Source organism: Neomonachus schauinslandi, chromosome 14 (genome assembly GCF_002201575.2).
Source record: "Neomonachus schauinslandi chromosome 14, ASM220157v2, whole genome shotgun sequence".
In the NCBI taxonomy this organism is placed as follows: domain Eukaryota; kingdom Metazoa; phylum Chordata; class Mammalia; order Carnivora; family Phocidae; genus Neomonachus; species Neomonachus schauinslandi.
This window is the reverse complement of record NC_058416.1, coordinates 83,396,562-83,416,194: the sequence shown is the minus strand read 5'-3', so window position 1 is coordinate 83,416,194 and position 19,633 is coordinate 83,396,562. Positions and strand designations below refer to the sequence as shown.

General features: G+C 40.3%; 1 protein-coding gene across 1 annotated transcript in view; it reads right to left on the bottom strand.

The window, feature by feature from the left end:
• Positions 1 to 19,633, bottom strand: part of ATXN2 (ataxin 2) — a 140,269-nt gene that overhangs the window by 119,501 nt on the left and 1,135 nt on the right. The window lies entirely within an intron of this gene.

Genomic DNA, 19,633 nt, shown 5'->3' with positions numbered 1-19,633 from the left:
TCTTTGGGACACCTGGGTGGCTCAGCTGGTTAAGCATCTGCTCAGGTCATGATCCCAGGGTCCTGGGATCAAGCCCCACATCAGGCTCCCTGCTCAACAGGGAGCATGCTTCTCCCTCTCGCTCTGCTGCTCCCGTGCCCGTTCTCTCTCTCAAATAAATAAAATCTTTAAAAAGAAATCTCTTCAAATGAAGTTTTACTAAGAAGAAGGGATAAGGGGCTTAACCACAACATGAAGCCATGCATAATTAGACACAACCTAGACACACCAAAAGCTCCAAAGGACTCAGATAAAAAGGAATTTTAGGGCTTAAGTTCAGTGCTGTCCAACAGAACTTTCTATAGTGATTTTTAAAAGAAAGGTCTTTATCTGTGCTGCCCAATATGGTAGCCCGAGGTCACACATGATGGCTGAGCAATTGAAATACGGCTAGTGTGACTGAAGGCTGAATTTTAATTAACTTACTTGTAAATTTAAATAGCCATATGCGGATAGTAGCCACCATATTGGATAGTACAGCTGCAGTCCTCTCCTTGAGCTTCTTCAGCAACAGGCCCTATCACCCTTCCAAAGCATTCATCATCCCCTCTGACTAATGCACCAAAAGTGCTTCCATATAGTAAACTCAAGTCTCTGCCCCAATGGTTTTACCCATTGGTCATTAATCTTTCCTGGGGCCTCAAAACAACTTTAATCCCCTTCAAAAGACAGTAAGTGATAATGAGGAAGAGGGGAGTACAGGTGAAAAAGATGAGCCATTACTGTTAAAGCTGAGTGACAGCTAAACAGGCCCATTAAACTGTTCTATTTTTATGTATGTTGAAATTTTCTATTAAAAAAATTCTCGGGCGCCTGGGTAGCTCAGTTGGTTAAGGGACTGCTTTCAGCTCAGGTCATGATCCTGGGGTCCTGGGATCGAGTCCCACATCGGGCTTCCCTTGCTCTGCGGGGAGCCTGCTTCTCTCTCTGCCTCTGCCTGCCACTCCCCCTGCTTGTGCTCTCTCTTTCAGATAAAGGAATGAGATCTTTAAAAAAATAATTTTTTAAAAATTAAAAAAAATTCTCATTAGTATTTATTTCAAACTCACTTCATTCCTTCTCTAACTATAAGGGCTTCCAAATCTGTCTCCCTGCTTTCATTAAGTGCCTCCCCTCCATTTCTTCCGCCACACTGTGAACCACATCTTTCTACACATACCCTGTTGATAGCATCTTCTGCTTTAGCACAAACTTCCTTGCCTGGAACTTTCTCTTCTCTTCCATGGCCTCACTGAAACTGCTCATCATTCCTCAAGATCCTCTCAACCCTCCTGCTTTTTTCAAGGTTTTTTTCCTCACCGCCCACCCACAGCAGTCATTCACTCCCTCCTCAGTTTACACTATCTGCATGCCTGCCTTCCCTACTACACTGAGTAACCTGGAAGCAGAGACGTTTCATTCATCTTTTAAGTTTTTAATTTGATTCCAGCTAGTTAACATACAGAGTTAGTTTCAGGTATACAATACAGTGATTCAAGAATCATTAGGGTGCCTGGGTGGCTCAGCCGTTAAGCATCTGCCTTCAGCTCAGGTCATGATCCCGGGGTCCTGGGATCGAGTCCCACATCGGGCTCCTTGCTCGGCGGGGAGCCTGCTTCTCCCTCTGCCGCTCCCTACTACTCTGCCTACTTGTGATTCCTCTCTCTCTGTGTCAAATAAATAAATAAAATCTTTAAAAAAAAAATCATTCATCTTTTTAACTGTCTCAGTCTCACAGCTTCAAACTTTTACCAAATTAATGAACAGATACAGACAAGCTCAATAAAATGCTAAACTGCATACACTCATCCAGCACTACCTGAAACCTACCAACAAGCACTGTTCAGCCTTAACTTGCTTGTGTAGTTTCTACCAATTTCCAAAAATGTGAATAACAGCTAAAAGTTACTGAGCACTTACTACATACCAGGCATTGATTTAAGTACTTTACACCACAATTCATTTAATACTCATCATCCCCATTTCACAGAGGAATAAACTCAAGCACAAATGAAATAGGGCCTTACATCACAAAGTAAGAAAGGAGCTGCTGGGGTGCTAAATAACTGTTGTATGACTTTGGACAAGTCATTTAAAGTGCCTGCTCCTGTGTAAAATAGGATGAGTCATAATGATCTGAAACACAAGCTTCCAATTTTAAAATTCAGATTTGTGGGAAGGGAATAGGATGCCAAATAGAAGGAACACCAATCTGTGAAAAGAAAAAGTAATTTTAGGCATTCTCCATAAAATAGTTTGAGGGAAAATGTCAATCTTTATTCTTGTATTTCATAGCAAGCTACCATAGAAAAACACGGAAAATGTGCTCAATTAAGAAAACTAACATGGGGGGGAGCGCCTGGGTGGCTCAGTTGTTAAGCGTCTGCCTTCGGCTCAGGTCATGATCCCAGGGTCCTGGGATCGAGCCCCGCATCAGTATCCCTGCTCAGCGGGAAGCCTGCTTCTCCCTCCCCCACTCCCCCTGCTTGTGCTCCCTCTCTCGCTGTGTCCCTCTCTGTCAAGTAAATAAAATCTTTAATAAAAAAAAGAAAGAAAACTAACACGGGACAAGCTAAGTTCTACAGGAGTTAATAAAAAGAAAAATGAGAATCTGTTTCAATGGAAGATTTAGGCTAGATTTAAAGGATCTAAGGAAGGGGATGAGGATAAATATGAGGATGTGGAAAAGCAAAAAATGACGGAAGAGCAGGCAGGGAATGAAGGCTGAGCTTGGTACCTGCAGAGGTGATAAGAAAGGAGACCATAGAGATTTAAATGGGTCGTGTTTTGAAGAGTTGTTGGAAAACAGGACCAAAAAGATAAAATGGGGTTTTATAAAGGGTCAGCAAATGCCCTGTTTTTATATGTCCCAGGGTTTAAAAAATATACATATATTTATTTATATATACACACATATATATAATATATATATGCAAAGAAGACTATAGTGGCATGCAAAGCCTAAATAATCTGGCTCTTTACTTAAAAAGTTTGCCAACCCCTAGGTTAGATCATGGAAAACCTTAAAGGTGAAGAGGACCTTGGGCTTGGGAACAGGGTGATTTCTGAACAAAAGTACAGTTTAAGTCTAATAGCAAAAGGTAGGCTAGGTTGGGGCGCCTGGGTGGCTCAGTTGGTTAAGCGACTGCCTTCGGCTCAGGTCATGATCTTGGAGTCCCGGGATCGAGTCCCGCATCGGGCTCCCTGCTCAGCAGGGAGTCTGTTTCTCCCTCTGACCCTCCCCCTCTCATGCTCTCTCTCTCTCTCCTTCTCGCTCTCAAATAAATAAATAAAATCTTTAAAAAAAAAAAAAAAAAAGGTAGGCTAGGTTAATCTGGTGGGCAAAATTAATGTGTTGCGGGGCGCCTGGGTGGCTCAGTTGTTAAGCATCTGCCTTCGGCTCAGGTCACGATCCCAGGGTCCTGGGATGGAGCCCCACATCGGGCTCTCCGCTCCGCGGGAAGCCTACCTCTCCCTCTCACATGCCCCCTGCTTGTGTTCCTTCTTTGGCTGTGTCTCTCTGCCAAATAAATAAATAAAATCTTAAAAAAAAAAATTAATGTGTTTCAATAATTTAGAATAAAATGTATGATCGCCTAAAGTGATTGTTTGGCCCATACACATAACTGCAGCACTAATTTCCCTAAAGTCACACAGGGTAGCAATCATTTCCTCAACTATTAATCCTTTCTCCCTGGAAGACTAATGTGTGCTGCTAAGTCTTACTCAGTGCGTCCTAGCCCCAGGGCTATGCAACCTCTAACATGAATGACTAAGACAGGGAGAGTGGAGAAGTGGGTTCTATACTAATTTTCCTATAGAAACATCATAAGTGGTGTCTGGGTTCTTAGTTCAAACCACAAACGCCTTCTCAATCCATGATATATACAATACTTAGTTTAAATTAATTATGGATTACAACTGACAATCTGATAAAATAGGCAGGTGCACAAAACTAACCGCCATTTATAACACTGTTTCCAAGTTTTAAAATAAAATCATGAACTTTTAGATCCAGACTCATTTATAAACAAACAGAACTGCCAGGACTAAGGCATGGATAACCAAAGCCATTTTATGGCTAACAAGAATGACTGAATTGTTGTCATTGGTTTTTATCAGTTTTGTCATAGAGCTATACCAGAAGAAGCAGTAGAGCACAGTTATTAAAAGCGAAAGCTCTGAAGTCTCACAGGGTTAGAATCTCGGCTTCATCACTTCCTAGCTCTATGACCTTGGGCAAGTTCCTTAATTTCCCTGAACCACCACTTCCTCATCTGTAAAATGGATATGGCACTACCAACCTGACAGGCTGGGCTGTTGTTAAGGATTAAAGGATATGTAAGTAATGCACTTGGCACAGTTCCTGAAACCTAACAGGCACACGATAAAGTGTAACTATCATTGTATAAATAGAAAGTTTCTCCATGAACTGTTTTCACATCACAGATACTAAACTTTTTTCAGAAAAATAGCTACTACTACTACCACTTGACTCAGAAATGGTAGCTTTTTCCTAACATGTTTTATATAGGAAAAAAGGTTTTATCAATAGGGGTTTCTTATTCTCTAACCTTTTAGACTGGGTTAAAAATATGCAGACTTCCTATAACATTTACAGACTATAAATAACTAAATTCTGTATCTGTCACAAATGCAAATTCCTCATTTTCTTCTCCATTGTTCATCCTAAGGAGCCTCTGAAGTACATTCTTTCACCCAGTAAAGCTAGTGATGCAAATTCCTGGTCAATTAAAGTAAGAAACTAATTGTAGTTTTCCTTAAATCCATCACCAGAGGCTCCTGGGTGGCTCAGTCAGTTAAGCATCTGCCTTTGGCTCAGGTCATGACCCCAGGGTCCTGGGATCGAGCCCCGCATCGGGCTCCCTGAGTCAGCGGAGAGCCTGCGTCTCTCTCTCCCTCTGCTGCTCCCCCTGCTTATGCTCACTCTCTGTCAAAGAAATAAAATCTTAAAAAAAAAAAAAAAACCATCACCAGTTTTCTTCTGTTCTCACTTGCATACTTTTTCAGAGATCCTAATACAACAATATTAAGTCATTCCATTTTGCCACTTTCTAGCTGAGTAAATTTAAACAGGTACTTAGCTTCTCTGGGCCTTAGCTTCCTCACAGATAAAATGTGGGCAACAGAAAAGATTGCATGATAACCAAATAAAAAAACATATGTATGTATACATGTATATATTTATATTAAATGTATATGCCCAAGCAGAAAAGGAAGCTCGGGGCGCCTGGGTGGCTCAGTTGGTTAAGCGACTGCCTTCAGCTCAGGTCATGATCCTGGAGTCCCTGGATGAGTCCCGCATCGGGCTCCCTGCTCGGCAGGGAGTCTGCTTCTCCCTCTGACCCTCCCCCCTCTCATGTGCTTTCTCTCTCATTCTGTCAAATAAATAAATTTAAAAAAAAAAAAAAAAGAAAAGGAAGCTCAAGGTGGGTTCCACTCAGTAACTCTTCCCCCTCTATTTCAAGGACAACCCCACTCAGCTTTCACAAGCTTAGACCGCAAGGATTCTCAAACCTGATTTCTCTGACTAGCCAGTGGCTGCCCCTAAACCATTAGAAGGAGTAAACCATTAGCAACATACTAGACTACTCAGGGCCCCTGGCTGGCTCAGTCCATACAGCCTGGACTTTTGATCTCAGGGTTATGAGTTCAAGCCCCACGATGGACAGAGAGCTTACTTAATTTAAAAAAAAAAAGGTTAGGGGCGCCTGGATGGCTCAGTCGGTTAGGCATCTGCCTTCGGCTCAGGCCATGATCCCGAGGTCCTGGGATCGAGCCCCTCATCAGGCTCCCCGCTCTCGGGGAGTCTGCTTCTCTCTCCCTCTGCCCCTCACCCAACTCGTGCTCTCACTCTCTCTCAAATAAATAAATGAAATCTTTAAAAAAATAAAATTTAAATTTAAAAATATTAAGACTACTAAAAAAAAAACTAGACCACTCATAAGAGGGCCTATCTTCTGATGAAAGCAGTAGGTTTTCTTTCCCTTATCTAAAAGACTTCCTTCCAATATTTTATAAGAAAGAGGCAAGCATTAGCAACTCAAACATACCATGAGGAGGCAGTTTGAACTTTCTGCCTTGTCTCCCCCACTAGGAGGTAAGCTCCAGGAAGGGAGAGACTTCATCTGGCATGATTACTACAGTATCCCCAGGGCCTGGCAAACAAGAGAATAGTTTAACTAAGGTATGCCTATAAAATAAATGCCATGTTCCTTTTTGAGATGACAGCTTTTCCTTGACAGAGTAAACTCATCTGCTTAACAATGAAACCCAGGCTCATACAGTCAGTAAGGAATTTACCACTTATTAAGTATGCTAAGTTGTACAAGGCACTTGTCCCTGTCCTCAAGATGCTCTAAACCTAGAAGGCAATACAAATACAGAAGCTCTTTTACTTCCAAACAAGTTAGAGCCCAAATAGTTCCTTTTCACCAAAGATGATTATAAATGGCAAACAAGCACGTGAAAAGAAGTTCAGTATCATTAGGCATTAAGGAAATGTAAATTCAAACCACAATGAAATACCACTAGACTGGCTGAAATTAAAGATTAACATACCAAGTGTTGCCAAGGAATTAGAGCAATTAAAATATCTCATACACTGCTGAGGGGAATACAAAATAGGACAGGACTTTAACAAATAGTTTGGCAATTACTTTTAAAACTAAATAAACACTTGTCATACAACTCAGCAATCCCATTTCTATGTACTTAACCAAGAGAAATGAAATCGTCATGACCACACAAAACCTGTACACAAATATTCACAGCAGCTTTATTCATAACAGCCAAAACTGCAAACTGTCCAACACTTATGAACAAACTGTGGGGAAGAAACTATTACATGCAGTAACACAAATGAGTCTCAACCCATTACTCTACATAAGAGAAGCCAATCACAAAAGGCTGTGTACTGTACAATTCCATCTATAGGACATTCCAGAAAAGACAAAACTATAATGACAAGAAAAAGATCACTAATTGCCAGGGTTAGAGGAAGGGGACTGACTGATAAAAGGCACAAGGAAACGTTCGAGTGACACTGTAATGGTGGTAGTGGCTCCAAGGCTCTATGTTTGTGAAAACTCAAGAGCTATACACTAAAAAGGGTGAACTTTACGTAAATCATATTTTAATATATCTAATTAAAATGCAATCTATCACAATAAGGAATAACTGTCTAGCAATCTGAGCTAAATCACAGTACACTGAGCAACACATTTTTTAAAAGTCTCTTGTGTATCGGGCACCTGGGTGGCTCAGTTGGTTAAGCGACTGCCTTCGGCTCAGGTCATGATCCTGGAGTCCTGGGATCGAGTCCCGCATCGGGCTCCCTGCTCTGCAGGGAGTCTGCTCCTCCCTCTGACCCTCCCCCCTCTCATGTGCTCTCTCTCTCTCATTCTCTCTCAAATAAATAAATAAAATCTTTAAAAAAAAAAAAGTCTCTTGTGTATCATCCACGTGTTCAGAGAGGAGGCGATTTTGAAGCTTACAGACCCAATATATGAAATTCTACTGGGCACCTTTTCCAAAAAGACAACCCTCTCTAAGAAATCTCCCTGCTCAGCGGAGAGCCTGCTTCTCCCTCTGACTCTGCCCCTCCCCCTGCTCATGTTCTCTGTCTCAAATGAATACATTTAAAAAATCTTTAAAAAAAGAAATCTTCTCTAGTGTCCTGGGAGCCACCTGAGACCCTGTACTCAATGACCATGAACCTGGAGCACTCTCTGCAAGTCCTGACACAAGCTTCAGCAGCAGCACTAGCCTTCTCCCAAATCTGCAAGATTAGCTGCAAACTTCCAAGTTTTTCCATTTCATCCATTAATTATCTTTATTTTTGGCTGATTATTACTGACTAAACATGGTCCTTTTGGTTCTCTGTCCTTCAGAATAATTCGTCCTGTCCCCAGCCATTTTCCTACTAATTTTTTTAAATCTCTCATTTCCTTAAGTTTATTTAAGTAATCTCTACACCCAATGTGGGTCTGAACTCACGACCCTGACATCAAGAGTCACATGCTCTGCTGACTGAGCCAGCCAGGTGCCCCAATCTCTCATTTCTACCATAATTAAATGTTTTCTTCTGACTGGCACTGTCAATACTGCTGCTGCACTTGTTGAAAATGACAGTTTTAAGAATAAACTAAGTTTAGGGGCGCCTGGGTGGCTCAGTCGTTAAGGTCTGCCTTCGGCTCGGGTCATGATCCCAGGGTCCTGGGATTGAGTCCCACATCGGGCTCCCTACTCTGCGGGAAGCCTGCTTCTCCCTCTCCCACTCCCCCTGCTTGTGTTCCTGCTCTCGCTATGTCTCTGTCAAAAAAATAAATGAAAAAATCTTTAAAAAAAAAAAAAAAAGATTAAACTAAGTTTAAACACAGAGAATTTAAAAACAGGAATGGCTGACTATGAAATGACCATAAATAACGCAAATTTAAAAAAAAAAAAACACAAAAACAAAAACCCCACCTACCCATCTATTGGTAGAGTTAACCTGCTTTTGTTCTGGGGAGTAGTTATGTTCCTGAGTTCATTCTAAAGAGAAGTTTGTAAAGGGAGAAGCTGCTGCACTTAAATATAAGGCACTATGCATTCAATACCACAGAAATGATCCTGCTGAAAACCACATCAGCACAGGAGAAACCAAGGTAAATATGGGGAGATATGCAAGAGAAGATGTGAGCTAAGCCATTAAAGACCTATGTTTAAGAGGATGAGAGGAGGGCGCCTGGGTGGCTCAGTCGTTAAGCGTCTGCCTTCGGCTCAGGTCATGATCCCGGAGTCCTGGGATCGAGTCCCACATCGGGCTCCCTGCTCGGCGGGAAGCCTGCTTCTCCCTCTCCCACTCCCCCTGCTTGTGTTCCTGCTCTCGCGCTCTCTCTCTCTCTGTCAAAAAAAAAAAAAAAAAAAAAAAGAGGATGAGAGGACTACACTGGCATAATTTGATTTATGCTGGAGAATAAATACAGTGTGCACAATCTGCAGAGGGACTTGGCGATCAGGCCAAATAGTCTGGATTCAATCCAGCTAGTAATGAGAGCCTCTAAAAGTTTCTCAGTAGAAAGGTGGCAAATGAAAGATGTTTGGGGGGCATTCTTATGACTATGGAGTATGGAAGAAGTTATCTGGACATGGAGAGACCAACCAGGTTATCTGCTGACTGGAGGGAAGCTTGCTAGGCTCCAGTCAGCAGATAACCTCCAGTGCCCATGATATAAAGACTCCCCTCACCTCCTCTATCCACATTTCCTCCTTAAGGCCAAATGAAATCTCAGAATCCTCCAAAAAGGTGCCTGGGTGGCTCAGTCAGTTAAGCATCCGCCTTCGGCTCAGGTCATAATCCCAAGGTCTTGGGATCAAGTCCCAAGTCGGGCTCCCTGCTCCACAGGGAGTCTGCTCCCTCCTCCACAGGGAGTCTGCTCCCTTCACCCCTCCTCCCACTCATTCTCTCACTCTCTCTCAAATAAATCATTAAAAAAAAAAAAAAAATCCTCTACATAACACTCCAACCAATCGGAATTGGCATATAAGGTAAAACCTACTTGCCATGTAGGATGAGTATCAGAAATGGATAGTCACAGAAGAAAGGAAAAGAATCCCTGGCAGAAAACAGTATAGGAACTTCATTTAAAAGAACTAAAGAGTGCACCTGGGTGGCTCAGTTAAGCGTCCGAATCTTGGTTTCAGCTCAGGTCATGCTTTTGGGGTCCTGGGATCAAGCTCCAAGTCAGGTCAGGCTCTGCACAGAGTATGCTTGGTATTCTCTCTCTCCCTCTGCTCCTCCCCCCTCCACACACACACTCTCAAATAAATACATCTTAAAAAAAAGGGGGGGGGGAACTGAAGACACACTTTCACTTGAAACGTGACGAAACAGAAGAGAGCAAAAGTAGAGTAGAGCCTTTGCTAATTCAGAACACTTTAGAAATGATTTTTTCTGGATAGGTGATTCTTCTCAAGATTACTGAATAAACACCAAATTTTTAAAACGAGTCTTAGGAAATATATTAGGGACGCCTGGGCGGCCCAGTCGGTTAAGTTCTGTCTTCAGCTCGAGTCGTGATCCTGGGGCCCTGGGATGGAGCCCCGCATCAGGCTCCATCGGCAAAGAGCCTGCTTCTCCCTCTTCCTCTACTCCCCCACTCCATGCGCACATGCTCTCTCTAATAAAATCTTTTAAAAACTATATTAGTATCACTATATTGTACACCTGAAACTAATATTACACTGTAGGTTAACTAACTGGACTTTAAATTTTTAAAAATGCTATCCTAGAAAGAAAAGGGAACAAGATTCTAAAGCCAGCTATGCAGCCAATGATGAGAGAACTCTGGCAAATAAGCTCTGTGGCCTTGGTTTCCTCACCTGTAAAGAAAAATGAGAACTAAAAATCCACCACAGCTACTTTCCAACTCCGAATCTGCATGACTCTAAAATAGTGAGTGCTTACTATGTACCAAGAATGGAATGTAATAAAAATTCAGTATCTCACTTTTTAAAGAAGGTAGTTTCTCCTTTTCTTTTTTTTTTTTTAAGATTTTATTTATTTATTTGATAGAGAGCACAAGTAGGCAGAGCGGAAGGTAGAGGGAGAAGCAGGCTCTCTGCTGAGCAGGGAGCCTGACATGGGGCTCAATCCCAGGACTCTGGGATCAAGCCCTGCATCAGGCTCTCCGCTGAGCAGGGAGCCTGCTTCTCCCTCTACATGCCGCTCCCCTTGCTTGTTCTCGCTGTCAAATAAATAAAATCTTTTTTATTTAAAAAATAGGGGCGCCTGGGTGGCTCAGTCGGTTAAGGGTCTGCCTTCAGCTCAGGTCACGATCCCAGGGTCCTGGGATCGAGCCCCATGTTGGGCTCCCTGCTCAGTGGAGAGCCTGCTTCTCCCTCTCCCTCTGCCTGCTGCTCTGCCTACTTGCGCGCTCTGTCAAATAAATAAATAAATAAATCTTTAAAAAAAATTTTTTTTAAATAAAAAGATTTAATTTTTGGAGAGTGAAAGAGAACACGTGCACAGGCACACGTAAACCTGAGTCGGGCAGAGCAGAGGGAGAGAGAATCTCAAGTCCGCTCCCTGCTGAGCATGCAGCCCGAGGGCAGGGGGAACACAGACATGGGACTCGAGACTTGATCCCAGAACCCTGAGATCATGACCTGAGCTGAAACCAAGAGTTGAACACTCAACTAACCGAGGCACCCAGGTGCCCCTTCTCCTTTTAACAGATAAAGAAACTGAGCCTAAGAGTGAGTGACCTGCCACAATTATTCAAATGGCTCACCACTTCCTAAGTGCCAATGACTGTCTGAACAGATTGGGACACAGCAGTAAACAAAATCAAGTTTCTGCCCTCACAGGGCTTAAATTTTGGTTACCAAGGGGTGAACCCTGATTCTAGCCTAGACTGGGGTTACCAGATAAAATAAAGGATGCCCCATTAAATCTGAATTTCAAATAAATGAATAATTTTGTTCCATGCAATTTGGGGCATATTCATACTTTAGTATTAGTCACTGCTGATCAGAAATTCAAGTTCAGCTGGGCATCCCGTATTTTTATTTACTAATCTGGCAACCCTAGCAGACACTTAACTGTAAAACCCTTCCTCAATCCTTTTCCTGCAGCTCGGTGCCTCTAAATCAGTGACTTTCACTACATCAACAAAATATTACAGGGGCGCTTGGGTGGCTCAGTGGTTGAGCGTCTGCCTTCGGCTCAGGTCATGATCTCAGGGTCCTGGGATCGAGCCCCGCATCGGGCTCCCCGCTCAGCGGGAAGCCTGCTTCTCCCTCTCCCACTCCCTCTGCATGTGTTCCCTCTCTCGTCAAATAAATAAATAAAATCTTAAAAAAAAAAAAAAAATTACAGTTTGCATCACAACACAGTATATATACGTTGACTCAAACAGTTCTTTAAGACAATTCTTACTTCTACCAATGCAATGCATTCCAGTATCTTCTATCCTTTTTCATTTTGATTTTTACAATTAAGAGGTCATAACCTATAGTTTGAAAAATACTTCTTTGAAAAATATGAAAAAAAAACTGACCTCTGTGTTGAGTCGCTATTATGAGCACATCAACTAACTGTATTTATTGTGCTATACAACAGTACTGCCTCGGGTCTACTAAGGCACACAGCTACAACCTCAGAGTCAAATGGTGTACTTTGAGTTCTTACGTCTGTTTTTGTAATTCTCCATTCTCTTAACTTTCTGTCACGCTATTAGTATTTCTAATTGCTGTCGGTATGTTTGCCTCTAAATGTTTTACCTTTCTGGGGCACCTGGGTGGCTTAGTCGGTTAAGCATCTGACTCTTGATTTCGGCTCAGGTCACGATCTCAGGGTCGTGAGATCCAGCCCTGTGACAGGTTCCGCACTCAGCACAGAGTCTGCTTGTCCCTCTCCCTCTCTCTCACGCTCTCGCTCTCTCTCAAATAAACTCTTTAAAAAATAAGTAAATAAAAGTTTTACTTTTCTATTGCTGGCAATCTGTAAATCAAAAATGCAAGCTATGTAAAATCATGTGTAAAGTAAAAAGCAAATAAACTCTGAAAGAGGCCCTGAAGAGCTCCCCCTTTCTGTAATCTACACAAACTTCAATGTAAAAACCACAGGTCTTTACCTAATTTCCAAGTGTGTTTCAGGAATGAACACAGGTAATTACTCCACAAAAATGATTTTTGAGCCCCCAAAGAAAAATGTACAATCTGATTCAAAACTAGCCTTTTCCTTCTTTTTAAACTAAAACTATAATCAAGATTAATTTTGACTATTTACAAGATTACCCCTAAGAATACTGTTTAACAATTCATAAAACCAGTAAGAACATAAAGTGGCAATCAAAAATATTTAACCACTGACAAAACTGTTAGATAAAGGCTCTCGAAGTAATACTTTCAAGTACAACACTCTAAAGTTCTTATATACTTATAAAAATCAGCCACATTCATTTATAATTACATCACAAATTTCATACCACAAACTGATGGGATTTACAAAGAAGCCATTATAGAATGCCATTTTATCCAGTTCCCAAAATGCAGTTAGCTATTAATCATGGCATGAAATTGCTATTTTATAGCCACTTCAAGGCTCGTAAAATAAGCAATCTACATTAGAATATTTTTAAATTAAAAGGAATTTCTGATTTTCACATGACAACAACTGCAAATAATTTTCAGCAAATAAAATCTAAGGTTAGTAGTGGCGGCAAATTTTCATAAGCAACCCCAGATTCATAACAACACTAATTTTTAAAAATAATAAAACCAAGGACTTAACATTTAAGTAGATTTCATGCCACATATGTAAAAAATTACATGAATCTTCCAAAAAGATAAAGAACCGGAGCTCCTATTTTACTGAGCCAAACTTCAATGTTACAAAAAGATATCCTGAAGGTCAAGGGCTGTCTGTGGTTGTTGTATTCTTTAAAATACACAGCATAATCTTGTTTATGTCTATGTTTATTTAAAGAGAGGAATATAATAAAATTCTACAAATAAGTTGCTTTGGGCAAGTCCCCTAACTTCTCAAAGCTTAGGGTTTTTTCCCTTCTATTTTAAGGTAAGATTTTGTTATTTCTTCCTGCTCTAAAATCCTACAGTTTTAAGGGGAAAATATTTTAAAAGACAATATATACTCTTGAAGCCGAAACCGTATATACCATATGATTCCATTTTGTTTATTCTATGTATGTTCACAAAGAGTCTGAAAAGATGAGCTCTAATCTTCCAACAGTAGTTAGGTCAAAGGAAAGACTGTGGGTGATTTTAAAGGAGTTTTGGCTTTGGTTTTTGATTCTCTGTACTCTTTTCTCCAGTGAGTATTTAAAACTTACTGTTTTTCAAATTAGGAGACAGAACTTTCATATATAAGTGAGGCAGTACCTGTACAAAGACTATTTCTCTACTAATTTTTTTTATTTTTAAAAAAGATTTATTTTTGCATGAGATAGAGCGTGCGCACACAAGCGGGGGCAGGGGCAGAGGGAGAAGCAGGCTCCCCGCGGGAGGAAGGAGCCGGATGCAGGGCTCGATCCCAGGACCATGGGATCATGACCTGAGCCGAAGGCAGATGCTTAACCAACTGAGCCACCCAGGCACCCTCTCTATTAATTTCAAGAATAAATCTGTTGAGTCAACATGGATGGACTTAGAGGGTATTATGCTAAAGTGAAAATAAGTCAGACTGAGAAAGACAAATACCATATGATTCCACTCTTACATGAAATCTTTAAAAAAATGAATAAATAAAAAGCAGAATCAGAACTATAAATACAGAGAACAAACTGATGGTCGCGGAGGGTAGGGGAGCAAGACAGGGGAAGGCAAGAGGGAGATAAAGTCAGTCACTGGAATACAAAGTAGAGCATAAGGAATACAATCAATATGTTAATAGTGATGTAATGGGACAGATGATAGCTGTACTTGTGGTAAACATAGCATAATGCATAAAGTTGTCCAATCACTAAGTTCTACACCTCAAACTAATGTAATATTATGTGTCAACTATACTCAACTATGATAAAAAAAAATAAAGTTCAAAAAAAAAAAAAGAAGAAGAAGAAATCTGTTCTGGACACTGGTTCAAGTACATCTCTTATCTCCATTATACTACAGGCAGCTTAAGATCCGCTGAAGATCCACAACCACATTCTATACATATCTTCGTGTCACAAAGCCCAAAATCTTTTACATATATATATATGTGTGTATATATATATATGAGACATAAAAATCTCTTGAATTAATTGGTGTTTTAAATAACAGGAAAGTGGTTTATGACACCACTGCCTACAAAACTGCATATCTGCGTTGTCTGGCAAGGACCTCAATGGAGACTACTACTATTCTACATAGAACATTTACCTTCAAAAGCAGAAGAAATGCTTTTTGAGTAGAAAAATATACTTTAAGGATATCAAAAAACACATTAAGATACAGCTCAACCTATCATAAGTAATGCTAGTAAAGGTTACACGTTCAAAAGTGCCTACATTACAGATTCTAGATTTAGATGCTACAAACTTTCAAAAGCTTGATACCAGCTTCACATTCACTGATAAGCAAACTTTCTCATAAAAACATCTCTATTTTTTGAAGTCTAACATCTAAGCAGGCAAAAAGACCTCAAGAAGAAAGAGCATCCTACTTTTATTTTAGGCACTCTTGCTGAAATATGAAAAGACCACTATATTGACCTCTTAAAATCGCATTATGGTAACAGTCATAAATGACCCAGATGTGCTTCAAAAACAAAACAAAAACAAGTGCTTTCACTTGAATAGACATAGTAGCAGGTAGGCCTGTTAATAAACTATTTATATTGCAGCTGAAGTTATCATAATCATTTGAAATAGCTACAAAAAAACAGGGGTTTGCTCAGGCTCAACTCTTTATATATCAAAACACTATCACTAACTATCCAAAATAGAAAATTACAACTCCAGGGAAAAAATCTACTAAAAACTTAAAATCCATTTCAAGGTATAAAAACGCAGCGGTGAAAGTAAATTCTAACACAGCTGTAGCTACACAGAACAACAACAAAAAATTAGATCCTCTTTTAAGTCCAAACATATGGCTATTAAATAGCTATGAGTTAACATCCCCTGTGTAAAATCTGTAAAATTATAACTGTCTAATTAGATATGGAAAATACAAACTTACATTTAACCAAAAAAGGAACACCATGACTGACACCATTAATGTTTTGACTTTTCAAAATGCAAAATCTTTAAGCAACTACAGGATTACTTTTTTGACAAAGATTTGATGTAGGTTTTTGCCCAATCCAAAAAAGCCTATCTTCTCTAGGTATTTAGGATAAAAATTAAGTCAATTAGGTTAAAATATATAAGCCCATTAGAAAAACAAAAATGTACAGCTTTTATTTTTTTTATTTTTATTTTTTAAAGATTTTATTTATTTATTTGAGAGAGAGAGAATGAGAGAGAGCACGAGAGGGGGGAGGGTCAGAGGGAGAAGCAGACTCCCTGCTGAGCAGGGAGCCCGATGCGGAACTCGATCCCGGGACTCCAGGATCATGACCTGAGCTGAAGGCAGTCGCTTAACCAACTGAGCCACCCAGGCGCCCAATGTACAGCTTTTAATAGCCATCTACAGCTTACCTCTGATGACCTCAATGTCAATTAACTTTTTTGGTCCAACTACAAATGTGGTTATATATCAATACCCACATAAAAGAATAAATTAACAAAGGATGATACAGTTTAAACCTTCTAAATCACTAATGGGACCATATGACTAATCTAGAGAAAAGCAAATGGCCAACCTACCTCACCATCAAAACTTTGCTCAAATGTTACCTCCTCAAAGAAGTCTCCCCAACCCATTTAAAATTGTAACCCCACATTCCCATATTATACCCTTAATCTGCTTTCCTCTAATCCCACAGCTCTTACCTAATATTATATACAGTTTGCTAATTTTACAAAAGATTTTTATTCATTTGACAGAGAGAGACAACGAGAGAGGGAACACAAGCAGGAGTGGGAGAGGGAGAAGGAAGCTTCCCGCCGAGCAGGGAGCCCGATGCAGGGCTCAATCCCAGGGGATCCCAGCACCCTGGGATCATGACCTGAGCCGAAGGCAGACGCTTAACGACTGAGCCACCCAGGAGCCCCTACAGTTTGCTAATTTAATGTCTCATTTACTGTCTGGTTCATCATGTTAGAATGGAAACACCAGGAGAGCAGCTATCTTTGTTTTATTCATTCGTATATCCCAAGCACTTGTAACTGCCTGTACATAAGATTTTCAATAAATCTATATGCTCAATGGTGTCAATGTTTTAAGCTCTTCTAGAAGATTTAATTTAAAGACATGTCTCACAGATATTTAAATGAAAACTTACACTAAATTGCAGCATAATTTCCAAGTTGCAATGCCTTAAGAGAAAGAAGCAGTAGAAATACTAAGCTGAAAATGACTAAAATAAGAAGTTTTTGCTCACATTTAATCCAGTATCCAAAGAAATTCTAATGTATTATTTCAGATTAGGAATGGGTAACAGAATGGGTAAACCCGTTATTTTTTTTAAACAGGAAAGGGAAGAGATATGGGTTAACCAGTGATAATTCCTAACAGTGCCATGAAATTACATAAAGTTAAAAAAATGACTTGGTCACAGGCTAACAGCTAATAAAAAATACCTTTAGATGAATGAGGGAGATTAACAACAACAACAAAAGTTTCAGAACAAGTTTCTCAGGACTTTCATTCCTCTACTTAGCAGAAGTATGAGCACAATAGTTAAACCATGTATCCTCATTAGTGTTAACAGTTACTGTTTTCAAAGCATCTTCCCTTATATTATTTCATTAAGTCCTCAGAGAAACCAAATTCAAACTCAAGTATAAATAATCAGGTAGCTAACAAAAGCACTTAATAATGTATTCACTTGACAGTAAGTGCAACTTTTCCCTTGAAAATCCCCCACAGTGTTTGACAAAGAAAACATTCTATAGAAGAGCCACCTTCTTGGCAATGGAAATACAAGTCTTCTGAAGAGTAATATGGCACAGCTAGCAAGAGCCATACAAACCTTCGAAGCCCTTTGACCCAGTAAAACCACTCCTGAGAACTTTCTCTAAGGCAATAATTAGACTAAAGCCAAAAGCTATTAGTATAAAGATGTTTACTGCACCACTATCTGTAACAGTAAAGATGTGGAAACCCAAATCCCAACAATAATTGAATGGTTAACCAAAAACCTAAAACATTTATAACACAATGCTAAAGAGCAAAAAACAACACAAAATTACACAATTAAAGCTACATAAAAATGAAAAAGTAAAAGGCAAAAATAAGATTTTGATTAATAGACTTTAATATTATGGGTATGTTGTTCTAAGAGAAAACAGTCACCTTCTAAAACATATACGATAATTTAAGGCAGAATAAATTTTTGAAAGCCATGAAAAACCACTATTTAAAAAAAAGTCAAACATGATGAAATGTTGTTTAAATAAGACATGTGAATTTCTAGACTTTCAAGAATATTTTACTACCTCTAAACAGTGCATTTTCTTTCTTTTCCCTTGGCCTCAGGGACTTATTTTAACTGCTGATACACACAAACATATGTGAGGAGATTCTAGAAATTATAACCAGTTTACAAAGAACCCAGTAGCAGTGGTTCAAAATCCAAAGGAACTCTACAAGTACACTAAAGATCTTTATAAGAATAAAAGTACACATTATATGAATCCAATGAACAGAACTTCACACATCTATCAAAAAGAACAAGGGCCAGAATTTATGTCTCAAATGAAAGAACTTAAAGCAAGGAAGAATTTAAATTAACCTTAAATGTAAAGCCTCAAAGAATAGAAAAAGACCTTTGGCACTAAAACATTCCAAATATTTTTGATCATTCAAGCCACTCTGGAACAAAATAATTTTTAAGCCTAAGGAGAGCCGCTGCAACTTAAAAGCCAAAGTTTTCATTTTTAATTATTTGAACAAGTTGAATATATCTGCCAAATTTCTATGATACCTAAGAAGAAAAATACCGTGGATTCTTTTCTATAAAACATTATGTATGTACAAAATTTGTCCATTTTTCACTGTGGATGCCACTGAAAAAGGGAAACTGAAGTTACAGAATCTTAAGTGGAAAGAGCTGGGAAAATAAGCACTTTATCTGAACTAGTTGGGGTAAGGTTAACGTTTGTGGGTGGTTCAGAGAAGGGGCAAGAGGGGAGGTAGGGTAGAAGTAAAAAACAAAAAAAATGTTCGCCCTTCTCCCCTTGAAAACAGAATTCCTTAAAAATCAGCTCTGATTCATCTCGACGGGTAACTTCTCCTGCCATAAATGAAAATTCTTTGGAAACGAATTGCTGAAAACCTGTTTTCAAAAAGAAAACTCAGTGCGCGGAAAAAAAAAAAATCCCCTTATCCCACTTTCTAAAGCCCAGGATGTCTATTTCAGGAGGACCCTCGTCATCGACTATGCCAACCCCGCCTAGGCCTAAGGGAGGCAAGGCAGTGCCGAACACGGATGGGCTCGGGGCACAGGGGAAATGGACTTGCGTGCCCTTGGTGAGCTCTGGCGGCACTCCCCAAGTTAAGGACACTGGCCACAATGGAATGGAGTCTATTGACATTTGCTGCCCCGTTTGAACACTAAGCATTTTCTTAGTTCGTGAAATACGAACTGACAACCACCACCCCCCACACACACCCCCAACAGGCCTTCCCGCACAAACACACCCTCCAAAGTCAGACCCGGTTAGAGGGACAACACAGGGTCCCCAGTCCCTACCACAAACCTAGGTTTATGGGGGAAGAGGAGGAGACGACGCAAGTAAACACCCGCATTTCTGCCTTCAGGAATCCCACCATGTCTCCTGCTGCAATCCCTCTCCCCTCGAAATTTTAAAGATTGGGGCGGGGGTTGGGAAAAATGCGCAGCGTGCCCGCTCCCTGCCACCACCATCCCCCTAGGTCCCCGATCTGGCCTGGACTTCTGACGCACGCGTGGGTCCGGCCCTCGCCCACCACTATTCAAAGGCGCCTTCTCCTCGGCGGCCTCGGAACAGCATTGCGGATCGGCCACCACCCGCGGCGG